Genomic DNA, 16,410 nt, shown 5'->3' on the forward strand with positions numbered 1-16,410 from the left:
TCTAAGAAGTCACAGAGCCACATAATGGGTTAAAAATGATTCAACAAAGCCTGTTGGTGGCCCATGGAGGTTTATGAGTACTGTAGGGTTCATCATCAGCTTGCCATAAGAATTCCGCTCTTCTGCTTTTCCTTGCTGAAATAAATGAATTCCTTCCCTGTTAGTGTTTTGAATCTTATCCGTCAAAAAATGTTAGGGAAAGAACATACATGCGTATAGGTGCATGTACATTCTTAATGTCTATATGCTGTAAATGTACCCCCCCCCCCCCCCGTTATGCTCCTGTGCCCTATGCTTCCTTTGGCATAGGTGGTTCAGGCCTAAAAGATGGAAACCCAGAAGTTATCCCCCTCTTCCTTCCTCTAATTATTTTGAGCTGAATTCACTGAGAATGATTATGAATACATTTCTAGCTTTTAGTATTACAGAGGCGCCTAAAGCTTGCGGGACTTTCATGAAAGCAGATGCTCTCGCCCTAGCGGCTTGACTCTGCAGGTTCCAAGCCCACTGATTGAAGCCGGCACCACTCGGAGAGACGCAGGTCCTTTTGGGATCAGCAGTTCAGGAAAAATGCTGTTTTGTTTGATTCACTTTTCTACCCTAGTAAAATCCCGCCTCCGCCTCTCCCCCCCCCCCCAAGACTTTCCTTTTTATCTTTGTGTCTGTTTGTTTTGAATAAAAGGCAGGATGAGAAAGGATACTATTTGCTTAGTTAAAAGGACTTTTGTTCACAAACTCGCTCCTCCAAATATAATGGTGGTTGTACCACTCGATGCAGTTGGGTCAGACTCTATCGACTTCTCCAGCCCTCGCCCTGAAACGGTCTCTGTCACACACGCGTACTCACACACAAACACCCCAACAACTCTTGGTTGGGAGATCTAAGAAACGAACATATTTCTAGACAATGTACTTTGGGACAGTGCCCGGAAATATTGATCTGGCAAAAGGCAGGAGAGGCTAATGAATTTCAATCCATATGGTCTGCTAATTAGGGTCTTGCGAAGGCTGGAACACCGTATCGATTAACCTGTTTAATATCTTAAAACCAGTGCCTCAACACGGGTAATGCCCGCCCCACCGCCATCCGGAACAATAATGTCATTGTTTGTTTTGCACACGCCAGGAGGAAGTCTCTGCTGATTCCCTCGATGACAAAGGTGCAGCAAGGGCTTTCTCTCTCCCTCTTTGGCAACAAGAAAGCTGCCCCTCCAGATGATAGGGTCCTTCCCCCTTCCTGCAGGTAACTGTCAGTCAGGCGGGGTGTGAGGTATGATAATTCCATCTGTGCCATTGCGATTGTCAGCTGCATTGTTCTGCTCAGTGTGCTGTGGGTTGTGAAAAACAACCAGGACGGATGATTTTAAGTAATTGCTCTGACAGAGACTGATTACTACAGTAACAACAGTCAGTTATAGTTAAGGAGTAGCCTTGGCATATGGTCTACATTTGATGTGGGAAGGAGAGTGGGGGAGAGGAAGGAAAAAGCTTTATAATTTTACAGATTGCTTTATGTTTTATAATGACTGAGTTTTCTTTTCCTTTACTTGATTTGGAAAATATCACCAACAGAAGCCTGAAAAAAAAATCTAAATATTGTTACAGATAAAGGAATTCAAAGAACATATTTAACTGCTATTAAGATAAACCATAAAACGATTAGGATTTGTAAGACCAATAATTATTCACTGCCACAGCGTTTATTGTTCTGTGTATTGGGGTTTGTTTTCAACTTTGTGCATTCAGTGATCACCCTTTGTGAAATCTTGGCCATTCACTGATTGCATAAAACCATTGCATCCATTTTGAAAGATGAATCATTAACATCAGTGGCTAACCTCCAAACTAGTCTGATATTTCATTCATGAAAAATACTTGAACAAAACAAATTATTTGATTTACATATCTTTTACAAAATACTGTATATCTAATGCTTAATATAATAAAATAGACTTATCTGGTTTTGCTTAATAAGAGGATAGTAAAAATAATCACAAACATATTTCACATCCACACAAAAAATATACATTTGCCCTAAACAAACTTGAAAAGAGAAATCTATCGACCTTACCTTTGTAGCTACACACAGAGAAACAAAGCAATTAGTAGGTTTCAGTCTAGCTGGGTTTTTAATTTTTATACCATTCTTATTTTAAATTTTTTATAATACCCAAGAAGTGGCACAGGAGATTATATGCAGAGCAATGAACTAGAAAGCTCCTTCAAAAATAATAGAAATGATAGTGATTTTTTAAAATAAATGGTAATATGCTCAATAAAATAATTCAATACCAGATAAATAAGAAAGTCTTTGGAATAAAAATTAGGGTAATAATTTAACACTGTGAAAAGTAAGTATGATAAAGTACATCTGAAGGACATTAATTACTTATACGTGTGTGAGCTATTGTTGGGCACATAATGGCTGATCCATTTGCCAGCAGAGTCACGCTGCTCCCAGTATTTTAACTCATTACTTTGTAAATCTCTTCTGTGATACCTTGAGGAAAAAAAAGGTGCTATTTTAAACCCACTCCTATTTAATATTAATTAGTGTTAAGCAAAATAATTTTCACACCAATTATTACTTAAACAAAGGAAAGTGCTGGACTGACTAATATTTTCTAATATGTTCCGGACGAGCTTGTGTTTGAGAATTTCCAATAGGGTTGTGAATATCACCTTCATTTCCAAAGGGGAAAATGAGAGGCTGTGATTGGACCGCTCATACAGTCAGGCTTTCCAAGCTATTTCCACGTATTAAGAAGTCTGTAAGTCTCGGGAAGTTTAGAAAAATAGAGGTTTTTTTTTTGTTGTTGTTTTTTTTCCCGTTCAGTGATTTGGGTCATGACCTGCCTATGAAAAAATGCAAGTCACATTGCAAGTTGACCTTCCAGCTATTGCAAACCATCCATACTAAATAAAATTCTCTGCTGGGAAAACTCGTTATTGCTCAGGAACACTATGGCAATTGGTTCTAAATAGCACAGTTACTTAGGATTTTTTGCTTTCTAAAAATCACTCTTCTCAAATATGCTTGTCATCCTCCAAACATCCATGCTTCAAAGAGCTGACTGCTTACCCATTTAGTTGAATAAGCAAATTGGTCATGATAAATTTAAATTAAATTTCTTCCTTTAAGACTTTTTGAAAATCTTTTAGGAATAATATAGTGCAAAGAGTTTTTTTTAATCGAAATTCTCTTAATGAATTATGAACTAAACATTTTTATACTAAGGATAACACTTTATATACTGAATCTAAAACCTGATTATTTTGCCCTGGACATTAAAGTTCGGAGTTTATTTTTTAAATGCTGCAAAAAAAAAAAAAAAATTAACATTTTGAAAGTAGTCCTAACGTGTTCTCAGATTTCACTCTTTACTATCTATTAAAGTCCAGTCTTTTCCTATAATTGTTTTTAACCTAAACTTCCCATTTTTGGATAAAAGCAGAGAATTAAAAAACTAATTTGAGGAAGAAGGTAGCAACTTTGGTAACCTGAATTTTGATAAACTGTATTTTAATCTCTTTAAGGACTTTTAATACATATACAAATCTGCAGAATGTAGTTAAGAATTTAAATTCTATATTCTTTAATTCTTTTAACTCAGCCTTTTTTTTTTCAATTATCTATGACATTGTAATTCATACCAAAACCTAGAGGCTTTAAACAATAACAATGTATTATTTCTTGTGATTCTGTGGGTTCAGAATTTGGGCAGGACTCAGTTCTTCTGCTCTTTCTGCCACTAACTGAGGTCACTCACTCAGCGGGCTTTTAGCTGCCACTGGGCTGAGTTACAACATCCAGGAAGGCTTCACTCACACAGTCTGGCATTTCATTGCTCATTTACTTGCACCCCCCCCCCATGTAATATTTCCTCATTCAGTAGTCTTGCTCAACTTTCTTCATGTCATAGTGTTTGAATTCCCCAGAAAGATGTTGTTAGACCTCTTAAAAGTTAGACCCAGACCTGCCACAGCGTCACTTTTGCTACATTCTGTTTAACAAAGCAAGTCTAAAGACCATCCCTGATTCAAGAGGAGGAGAAATAGAGTCTACCCAAATAAGAAGAGTGGCCTGCATTTATAGGGAAGGGACAAATTAATGAAGACAACTTTAGAAATCATCTCCACACCTCCTAAGAAACCATTTGTTAATTTGATCAAGATGAAAAAATATTTCAGCCATACAAAACAAAAATGATTTCCTTAATTTCATTAATTACCTATCATAGAGAATGGTAAACTAATATATATATATATATATATATATATATATATATATATATATATATACTTTGTATAGTAAATTTTGGTCCCTTTATACATATCTGTCTTTATTTTTTAATGATTTCTTTTTAATTATCAACTTTACAAGATGTTTCATGTTGCAAAACACACTATTCTCTAAGACTGTTCATTGTGTGGGTTGATAAGACCAGAGTGCATTTGTTTTCTAAAAACATATTTGACCTCATCCTGTTCTCATTATTTCTCAAAAATACAAAGACTTAAAAGTTATTATTCTAGCATCAGGTCTAGTCAGTGGAATCTCAGACATTTTATACAGGTTAGGTTCAAATAATTTCTGAATACATTAATAAATAAATGATTTGTTTACAGGTCCTCCTCTGAAACAATTTTTGGTGCTTCTTCAAATGAATGGGGCCATAGAAGAGAGTATTTCCTTAACACTAGACCGTTTTGGGTTCAAATCTTCCTTTGACCAGTTGTAAGGTTAACGGTTTTTATTCACTTTTAGAAAGAAGATGTGCTCACCTACTATGCAGGGATGTAGTAAGGATTAAAAAATGGTATCTGTGAAATTCTTAGTTCAGTCAGTGGACATAACCCTCACTGAGTGGTAGCTTTTATATAAAACTCTTTCAAGTCAAGAGTTTTTTAAAAAATGACCTATTTTTAATTGGTTTGCTTGTCAAATATGTGGATGTTACAAAGGTGATTGTTTCAACTTTCCTAAATCTCAATAAAATAGGCACTTTGATAAATTTTCTTTTTCATTGAATGGATATGTTCATGATCACAAATCTCCCAAAAAGCGATATTATCGGGGCGCCTCGGTGGCTTAGTCAGTTAAGTGTCCAACTCTTGTTCTCGGCTCAGGTCATGATCTTGTGAGTCATGAGATCAACCCCCCCAAATTCCCCCCCAAGTCAGGCTTCATGCTCAGTGGGGAGTCTGCTTGAAAATTCTCTCCCTCTGCCCCTCCCACCACTCATGCTCACACACGCACGTACTCTCTCTCTTTCTCTGTCTGTCTCATATAAATAAATAAGTCTTTAAAAAATAAAAAAATACAGGGCTATTATGGTCAAATATATTTGGGAAATATTATAAGCTCCTAATTTTCTCTTAGAAAACAATAATGTATATTAAAGGATACAGAATATTTCATGTAAAATTGAGAAATAGCCTTAAGCTTTTTAATTTATCATTACCACAACCTTTAGTAAAATCTAAATACATAATGGTTGAACCAAATCATGAGATTGAAAATGATCAACCCACTCTACAGGGAGATAGTATCTCAGAAACATTGTAGCTTCAGCTCCAGACCACCAGAATAAAGCAGATATCACAATAATGTGAGTCAAATGAATTTTCTGGTTTCCCAGTGCATATGAAAGTTACGTGCACACTATACTGCTATTAAGTATGTAATAACATTATGTCTAAAAAAATGTACATACCTTAATTATAAAACACTTTATTGCTAAAAAGTGCTATCATCTGAACTTTCAGTGAGTCATAATCTTTTCGCTGGTGGAGGGTCTTGCTTCAAGGTTGATGGCTGCTGACTAATCAGGGTGGAGGTTGCTGAAAGTTTGGGTGGCTGTGGCAATTTCTCAAAATAAGACAGCAGTGAAGTTTGCCGCATAGATTGACTCTTCCTTTCACAAACCATTTCTCGATAGTATGTGAGGCTAATTGATAGAATTTTACCTGCAGTAGAATTTCTTTCAAAATTGGAGTCAGTCCACTCAAACCCTGCCATTGCTTAATCAACTAAGTTTACATAATATTCTAAATCCTTTGTTATTATATCCATGAACTTTACAGCATCTTTACCAGGAGTAAATTCTATCTCAAGAAACCACTTGCTTTGTTCATCTATAAGAAGCAACTCCTCATCCATTTAAGTTGTACCATGACATGGAGGCAATTCATTGCCATCTTCAGGCTCCACTTCTGATTCTAGTTCTCTTACTATTTCCGCTATGTCCACAGTAACTTCCTCCATGGAAGTCTTGAAACCTCAAAGTCATCCATGAAGGCTAGAATGCACTTCTTCCAAATTCCTGTTCATGTTGATATATCTACCTCTTCCTATAAATCATGAATGTTCTTAATGATGTCCAGAATGATGAATCCTTTCCAGAATGTTTTCTTTTACTTTGTCCGGTCCATCAGAAGAATCACTATATGCAGTAAGGCAGTGATAGCCTTACAAAATGTATTTCTTAAATAGTAAGACTTGAAAGTCAAAATTACTCCTCAATCCATGGGCTACAGAATGGATGCTATGTAAGTAGGCATGAAAACAGCGTTAACCTCATCATGCATCTCCATCAGAGCTCTTGGGCGACCAGGTGCGTTGTCAGTGAGCAACCATATTTTGAAAGGAATCTTTTTTTCTGAGCAGTAGGTCTGAACAATGGGCTTAAAATATTCAATAAACCATGCTGCAAATAAATGTGCTGTCATCTGGGCTTTATGTTCCATTTATAGAAAATAGGCAGAGTAGATTTAGTGTAATTCTTAAGGATTTTTATCCCTGGGATTTTTTGGAATGGTCAATGAGAATTGGCTTCAAGTCACCAGCTGCATTAGGACCTACAGAGAGAGTCAGTTCACATTTTGAAGCCAAGCATTGACTTCTCTTTAGCTATGAAAGTCCTAAATACATCTTTTTCCAATATATGACCATTGCACCTACACTGAAAATCTGTTGTTTAGTGTAGTCATCCTCATTAATGATCTTAACTAGATCTTCTAGAGAACTTGCTGCAGCTTCCGTACCAGCACTTGCTGCTCACCTTGTACTTTTCTGTTGTGGTGATGGCTTCTTTCCTTAAATCCTCATGAACCAACCTCTGCTCACTTCACGCTCTCCTTCTGCAGCTTCCTCACCTCTGTCAGGCTTCATAGAACTGAAGAGACTTAGGGCCTTGCTCTGGAGTAGGCTTTGGCTTCAGGGAATGTTGTGGCTGGTTTGATCCTCTATCTAGACCACTAGAACTTTCTTCGTATCAGCAAATAGGCTGTTTCTCTTTCTTATCATTTGTGTGTTCACTGAGTAGCGCTTTTAGTTTCCTTCGAGAACTTTTCCTTTGCAATCCCAAGTTGGCTAACTTGTGCAAGAGGCCTGGCTTTCCGCCTATCTCAGCTTTCTACAGGTCTTCCTTACTAAGCTTACTCTTTTCCAGCTTCTGATTTAAAGTGAGAGATATGAGACTCTTTCTTTCACCTAACACTTAGGGGACATTGTATGGTTCCTAACTGACCTAATTTCAATATTGTTTACCTTAGGGAATAAGGAGGCCCACAGAGAGGGAGGAGAAGGCATGGGACAGGAAAATGGCCAGTCCGTGGAGCGATCAGGACACACACATTTATTAAGTTCACCATCTTATATGGGCACAGTTCATGGTGCCCGCAAAACAATTGCAATAGCAACATCAAAGAGCACTGATCACAGATCACTCTAACACATATAATAATAATGAAAAAATTTGAAATACTGTGAGAATTATCAAAATGTGGCACAGAGACAGGAAGTGAGCGAATGCTGTTGGAAAAATGGCGCCCATAGACTTGCTCTACACAGGGTTTCCACAAGCCTTCAGTTTGTAAAAAATTGCATTTCATGTGAAGCCCAGTAAAGTGCAATAAAATGAGGTATGCCTGTACAGTCTATGCACTTGGAGGACTGTTTTGTTTTTGCTTTTTCTTTCTACAAAAGAGGCAGTAACATTTCGATTTGGAGATACCCAATAAACTTAATCTTATACTAAATAACCAATGAAATTCTATATATTTTAAGAGGTTCATGATAACTCAGAGTCATTGTTAAGAACATCAGTTCTTGTATTCTCCTAACAAACTTGAATATACTGTGTAGAATTGTATGCCCTTAGACTAATAGGTCCCAGACTACTATGCTTTAATAGTTGAGGTATATCTACATCTATATCCATGTCTATATATCTGACTAAGATATAGACAGATATAGATGGACATATAGATATATAGATAGATGGGCACTTATCGCTTATGGTAAGCTCAGGCCTCTTAATATGTCTGCTTTATAAGCTCCCTCCTCAACTGCTTCCTGGAATTACTGAAATTTAAAGAAAGAGACAAGATGTACAGGAGAATCAAATGATCAATTTTGTTAAATCAGTAACTTCAAATTTATCCTCAAAATACTTCTATAAACTCTGCCCAGGGCATAGTTGTCTAACCCATAGAACAAAATGCTGATGTTTTATGACAGCTGTTTTCTTTAATTTTATATTCTCTTTCCCACCACTCATTCATTAATTTGTAACAGCAAAGGCACAAATGCCTTTATATTCTGACATATATCATAATAATTATCACACAGGAGCTGTCGTAGAATCAGACAGATAGATGGATAACAGTGGCTGGTGGGTGGTAGGTAAGTAGAAGGAGGAGAAAGAGGGACAGAGAAAGGAAGGAAAGCAAGGAGAAAGGGAGAAAGAGAAAGGAGGGAGGAGAAAGGACGAACGTACAGGTTCATAACTATTCTAAAGGAATCGTGTACGAGTCTAGACAGAATGAGCCAAAAGTCCTTTTAGGTGAAGAACCAAATAAAATATCCTGCGACAAAAACTAATATGCATAAATAAGAATGAAAGACACACACATTAATTAGTTATTTGTTTGTTTGCTTCTCTCATTAGAAACAGACTCTTTACTAGTGGGGTCAGGGTCTTAATACAATGCCTGGCACAAAAGAAGTTACTCTTTGTATGTTTGTTCAATGTTTATTAAGCATATATTGTAAAATGTATGGTTCCATAAAAAAAAAAAGCCCATTTTACATAGTTCTTATGTAAAGAACAAACTTCACATATGTCTGCTGTTGAAGGATCCCATGAAGCTCTGTTATCTGGATTTCCCTGTCCATGCTTTCGTGGATTAAGCAGTGCCAAAATGCAGAAGTCCTTCAGGAGTGAGTCTCAAACATTGCGACATTTTGCTCCCTAGAGCAAACAAACTTTTCTTTCAGTATGACAGAAGACAGCAGTTTTAAGGAAATATTTGGGTGAAACATTTCATCCAAGGAATCAATTTAGCTGTGTAGAAATAACTACCCGCAAATGCATGCATCAATTTACTCTTTTTGGAGACATTTGTCTAACACAGGTTAAGTCAGAGTAAGTCAATGAGGGAGCGTGTAAATTTGAATGACAAACAGAGTACACGTCTCATTTTGTTGAGATTTTTCCGTAAGAATAACATTTAGAAAAACAGCAACCTGTACTCTCCACGTTTACACAGACTAAAGCTACCTCCTAAACTTCATGCTTTAATTCTGCAGTATTTCTTGTGTGATAGAGCAAGAGCAAAACAGCGTAAAAAGGAAGCAGGGCGAGTAACATGGTTTTTTTCAACCTTAGATTTCCTTAAAAAAATTTTTTTTTAATTTTCCAGAGATGTAAGTGTTGTCTTCCTAAGAGAATGGGATTCTTAATACTACTTTTGAAATACTATAATTTAGCTAAAATAGGGAGGCAAAGGGGAAATGATTGAAAACTTCTGCATGTAAAAGAGGGGAGAGGAAGGGAAAAATCACAGGCAGTATACTAGTTACAAGTTAAGTCCTCTTAACTGATTTATTTTACCATTTTTTTGTTCAAGTAATCTATTTAAAAACGCATCCGTGCATAGATTGCCCCTATTATTAATAGTAAATGTACATTTCAACCTGTCAAGTTTTTCTAGCCCCACTTCTGCAAGGTTGTTTTTTTTTTTTTTTTTTAGGAAAAAAAAATTTAAAAAGCAAAGGCATTTCCTAGGGCACATGCTGCCAGACACCCAGCATTTATCTTATCTCAGTTGATGACTTTCCTTTTATCCTGAAATGATTTGACAATGACTCTATGATTTCCTGTACAAATTACCCTTTGAAAGTGGCAGTGGCGCTTGGCAGCGATCTTCACTTAATTACTGAGTGGATTATTAGCATACGGCTCCCCCCCCCTTCATTTCTTTATATCTTCTAGATTGCGTTGACAGTTCCCTTTCATTGCCTGCTTTAACTCACTGAATACTAAACATTATGCAGATTGCAGCTGAGAAGTACCCAGGCTACTCCAAACCCCTAGTCTGCACCAAAACCTTTTTGATGGAGAGTAATTTACAGGTCAGAAATCAATAGTGTGTCTGGGAAGTGCATTTGTGGGTTTTCTTAATTTAGATTGGGATGGGGTAGCGCAAAGCACTAATGTTGAAAAGTGAATATTCCTCTGTGATCTTTCTGAAAAACAATTAGTTTTGTTCCTTCCTTTAATATCCTTGTCTTTAAATAGACTGAGATCTTGAGATTCTATTTCCCTTATACTCATTACTGCTACCTAACTTGGGAGGGGATTAAGGAGACCCTGTTTTGAGAAATGATAAGTTTCACTCCTTATCAGTCTCTGAAGTCAGCAGTCCGATAAGCTGACCTCCTCCGCAAGTGTGAAGTGTTATTTATTGTTTGCCAGGCAAGACACATGCAAATGATAAATTGCAAAGATCTCTTCGGCACTCTCAGAAGGAACCTTCTCTTCTGTCTTGGCTCCCATCTTTTGGCACAAATTTGCACATATGTCGGGCATTCTCCATCCAGATCTTTATCTTTTTTTTTTTTTTCCTTCCCTGAACTGCATTCTAAAGCATCTTCCACGTTTCCCAGGGTATAGTAGGGACACGGACCTCTTCCCATTTCAGCCTTATGGTATAGCTTCATGTGTGTTTTTGTTTTTGTTTTTTCTCTGTCTCTCTCTGTCTCTCCTTGGGAGGAGAATACAATCCATGAGTGATTTCAGGACTTGGTGGAAGTGACACCAAAGCAATAGGAGTCAACGCGGGTGGGGGGAACAGCTGGGTGCTGACTATGTCGTCTCCATTCCAGGACTATCAACCACCAGCTTTATTCTTCTACTGTTACATCTGCTATGAAATTTGGGTCTTCCAGGTGGCAGCCCAACATGCTGTCCAGTGCTATGAGGCCATTTAAATGCTTTGAGCTAATGCTGCATATCCATTTTCTAAACAAGTTAGCAGATACCATATGCAGCAATTAAAGTTTTATTGAGTGGTGCCTGCTTACCATACTGAATTTGGATTGGCTACCATCTGTCTCAAAGCCTGTGGTACCATCCCTGTTGCTTGAGAGAGCATTTGTAAGGATAGGAGATTTTTCTCTACTTCTGAAGAAGCTGCTTGCGGTATTTTTTAGATGCAAGCCCACAAAAGTGGAATTGGTACAAATGAAAAGTACCAGACAATTAGAAGTTAGGATGGAATACATGGTTTTGAGAGGTATGGGCCACTCCACCAAGAACACAGAATCTTGTACCTGCCGCCCCAGCTATTTTTAACGTATAGGTCTTGCTGAATAGGCTATTTTTCAGAGATCTCTTCTATGGGCAACTCAATGAGCCAAAATGAGGACTAGGCGAAGGACATGGGAATGGCTTTGCCTCTGTAAGAGCAAATGCAATTGTTCCCATTTTCTAGGAAAATTTTACCTGGAACCACAGGGAAAAATTAAAATAGAAATTTACATTTTACTCACTCTACTGGTAAGTCTCCATGGAGACAAAGCTGTTTAAGATCAATCAGAGCGGAACAAAGGGTTTTGAAGAAAGCATTTATTAAAACTTAAGTAACACCTAAATCCTTGAGCTATGATGGTTTACTAATATGTTGTTAATGTTTGATGTTTCCTCAGACATATTTATCTTTATACCTTTGACCTTCACGAATACTCAGAGGGAAAAACACACGATAATGAAATTCAAAACCTCTTCAAAGTTTTAAAACAACCGCCTGAATATTAGTATAGACTAAGAGAGGGAGGACGAGAGTCCAAATCCATTGACAAACTCTGGGTTGCATAGATCTTGGGTATATTGCGTGATATTTCTGTGGATCCTAGTCCATAAGAAAAAAATGGGTGTTATCAACATCCTAACAGCCTTGTTGTTGATTCTGTCCCTTTTAATCTTAATGAGAATTTCTGAGCTGAGGCTTTGAATCTTGAAAATAGCTGGTAAGTGAGAAGAGAAACAGCTTTTTTTTTTCCCACCAGCTTCATTGTATCATATGGTGATGTTGTTCATTAGGGCTTCCTCACTATGCAAGTCCTGGTGAGCAATGTCAAATTTCATGAGTGACAAGTTCATAGCACCACAGTCTTAAGCCTCATCTACTTAGAGGAAATGCGGTGTGCTTGAACGAAAACACTGAGTAAGATTCAGGAAACCCACACGCTGGCCTCAGAACTGCTATTCGCCAGCTAGGAAAATCACCCCTCTTGGAGTCTTTTTTCCTGTTCTGCAAAATGGAGCTCAAAATCCATGTCCACCGTGAGATGACTGTGAGATTTCAAAGAATCTATAGGATTTCTGTAAATTATCATTGAAATATGAAGTGAAAAATAGTTTGCAAATTGTAAAGTAAGGTCACAAATCCTACACACCCTTTGACTGAAGGCCAAATGTCATGTCTTTCACAAAGCCTTTTAAATAACATGAATCCTCCATTTCTCCTCTGAACCCAAATAGTAATGCATTTGTACCTGTCTAATGACATTCTTCCCTCTCTCTGATAATCTAAGAGAGGATATCCACGACAACCATCTAAACCTTTGCTCTTGGACTTGTGTGGTCCATAAAGCTGAAGCATCAGCATTACATGGGAGCTTTTTAGGACTCAGAATTTCGAGTCTCTCCCAGACCTGCCAAATGAGACTCTGTGTTTCACAAGACCACCAAGTGAGTTGTAGAAACTTTACATCAAAAACTAGGGATGTACTGTATGGTGACTAACATAACATAATAAAAATTGTTATAAAAAAATAAAGAAAAAAAAGAAATAGTAAAGTTTGAGACACACTACTCTATACAATGACTCTAGTTCTCAGGAAATTCTGCACTTTTTTTCTATTTTGGATATTTACTATATGAAGATCTTATGGGACTTTAAAGATGACTAGCACAACGCCATTATTTCAAGAGTAAGAGAAAGAATATCCAAACTGGGATTCATATAAATTGGGATTTGCATAAGATTAAATGTCTGGTTTGCTTATTTATTTGCTTGTTTATCAATTACTGAGTGCCTATCGTAAACCAGACACTATAGTAGGCATGGAGGATTCTTTCTGGAATAAGACATGATGCCCAATATCAGAGGTCGACCAGCCTAGAGGACGCAGATGAGAGTTTTCTCACTCTTACGAGGTATTGCTTGAGTCATCCCACAGAAGTCTTCTTTAAGGGGTGTCTGATTCAGCCTAGTCTTACATTTGTTGTACATTTCTTCCAGACTCACATACTTAATTATCTTCACTGCTGTAATGTTGGAAAATCTCTGCTTAATGAATTTGGTGAAATCAAATGTCATTCTTTGGTTACTTGTATACATGAGAAAAATGGCTCATGGGCCATCATTGCACCATATCATTGGCAAATACATCTTATCTGTGCTTCTCACCCATTCTCCAGCCCATGCCCACCCTAACTTAGAATAACTATGATCATACAACAATTACAATAGTTAACATATACGGGGACATCCCCATATGCCAGGTGTGGATCTAAGCATGTCACATGGATTGTCTTACTTAATCCTCACAGCCATCCTAAAAGACAACATCATCTCCTCTTTACAGTAATCCAAGTATGGAGTAATAGAGATGCATTCAAACCCTCGGTAGGCAGACTTTAAAGCCTATCATTGTATATAAAGCCTTCGGGTAATGATTGTACTTTTGGAATGATTTCCAACAGGATAGGTTGTCTCTAATTATGTATTTTTTCTATTCTTTCTGTCCTGAAAGTGGCAGATCTCCCACCAATGACAATGGGAGTTCTGGAGCCATTGGTCCCAAATAGATCTTCCAAAAGAATTAAACAAACTGAGGAAGATCTTAAGCTTAATTAAAGTACTTTCATTTTCCTGACTGAAAGGTCAGTAGAAGCCAAGAGGAAATATGGTTTCAATTACTTATTGACTGCATAGTGTTCTTCCTCCACGAACAGTAATTCTCTAATTTTTATAACCATAAATATCTTGTAGTCATTTTGTTTATTACACAATATTGGATAAATGCCCATGTTGCTCCCTTAGCATTTTCACTCTAATGGTTTCTTAGAGTATGTGCTTCTTACCTTCTGTTACAAAGTCTCATCCTTGAACCATTTGCCTCGTAGTCTGGAAATGTATTTAGATTTCAATAGCCAATTAGATTTTTATATAGAGGCTTGGTCTTTCAAGTCAGAAGGGTGATCTTAACATCAGTCTGTTTCTGGCACCCATCTCCTTGCTCATTACTACTTCACTGTTACACTTGGACTTGACTATTACATGGACAGAAGCCAAGTCTACAGAAGAGTAGATGATCTGACTATAGTGAGTTATGGACTGAAGCACCTCCTTCTGTGTGTGGTCACTCTGGAGCAATGTACTGGTCACTCGGTTCATGCTCTAGTTTCTAACCTGTGTTCTTTGTCTTGGTTCCCTCTTCCTCCATTTCTCTGGTTGTTAGTATCCCCAGAGAAGGTAAGTTCACAAACTGTGTTAAATAACCACATATTGGTGTTCTAGCAAAGTTTTGTAATGCCGAAAATATTGGTGGAAAATAAAATCTAGGGATTATTTACACCTTCAGTTGTCCTATTCTTCATGATCCGAGGCAATCAGTGCTGCATGCTCTAGTGTCAAGGTCTTAACATTAGAGCTTGCAAAGGATATATTTAGTACCCATTGTTTGTTTGAAAGAGATGCATTTCTAGAACCTCACTATAACACTGCTGACTCGAAAAATTCCTCTGCAAGCCTGGACTCGTTCCAAGAAGATTATGCAATTAATTAAACACCCGAAGATTGCCTTATAAGGCAGTTTTACCAAAAATGGTCTCATGGTACATGCCCCAAGGTCATGTTGCTTATAGAGGCTCCAGGCAATTTCTTTCAATGAACTCAAGATATTAGTCTATAACCAGTAGTCATTTCTGCCCCTTGGCCTCTGCTTACAGGACTTGTCATTGATTGCAATTTTGCTCTTGGCTCTACAAACAGCTTTGCTCAGACCTTTTGTTGGTAGCTTGATTTGCAGCTACATAGATCTCTCAGCAGTCTATGGGTGTGATGCATCGCTCCAAAATCTTTCGAGAGTTTCTGTTAGCGCTATATGCAATCTCATATTCCTTCAACAATAACTTAATAAGCATATGCTCTAAGAAATACCAAAATACTCATGACCAAATTCTTCAACAAGGCCCATCAGAGCTCCTTAGGGTAGAATAAGAGATTCTTCAGAACCTGGAAACACCTGTTTTCTATTGTGATTCCAATTTCTTCCTTCGGCCAACTCTCCCCTTCAATCAATCTGAGTTACTTACTCCCTGTAAGTAATACTAAAAACAAGTCAGACCTGAGCCTGGCAGGATATATCAATGGTTTACTCACACTAACCAGCAAGATTGGGAAATAGTCTATGCCTGTGTCTCTGCAATTGTGAACATGGTACGGTGAGCTCTGTGAACTGGTGAGTATGTGCCCCTACCTGACTCCCTCTGGATGAGATCAGGTAAACATTGGCCTGTCTTCCAGTCATTGAACTCAGTGTTTCCATCAGTATCTCCAAAGAATGGAATACTAGGAGGAACTTCAGAAGGTAGACTTGGGGCTCTTTGGTTCATAGCCTCAGTCTCTATAGCTTGACCTTGATTTTCTACTAAGAATCTCTTATATTTCCTCATACAGATCCTTCCTATGAATTCAGATTGTACCTAATAATAGAAAACATGCCTTTCCCAGAATACTTATTACCGCAGCCATGATTAGGCATGGGTTTGAACCGTGTAATCATGATTTGTGCTCTTGGATATGGTATTCTATGCATTTCAAATCCCACCCTTCTGTGCCATTCCTTGTAATTTCTTGGTTTGTTTCCTTTAGCTCCCACCTGCACACTACAGGTCAGTTTCCAACCTACCCTTCCCCACTCTGTTTTCAATATCCAACTTACAGGTGAGTGAGGTCATGACACTTAGGGCAATAAGGAACATACGTGTACATCAAAATCAAAGCATCTGCTCTCCCACCCCTGCTCCAACTTGATAAATAGAAAAATGTCCA

This window comes from Ursus americanus, chromosome 9, assembly GCF_024610735.1.
Source record: "Ursus americanus isolate L20-20 chromosome 9, mUrsAme1.1.p, whole genome shotgun sequence".
NCBI classification, from domain to species: Eukaryota; Metazoa; Chordata; class Mammalia; order Carnivora; family Ursidae; genus Ursus; species Ursus americanus.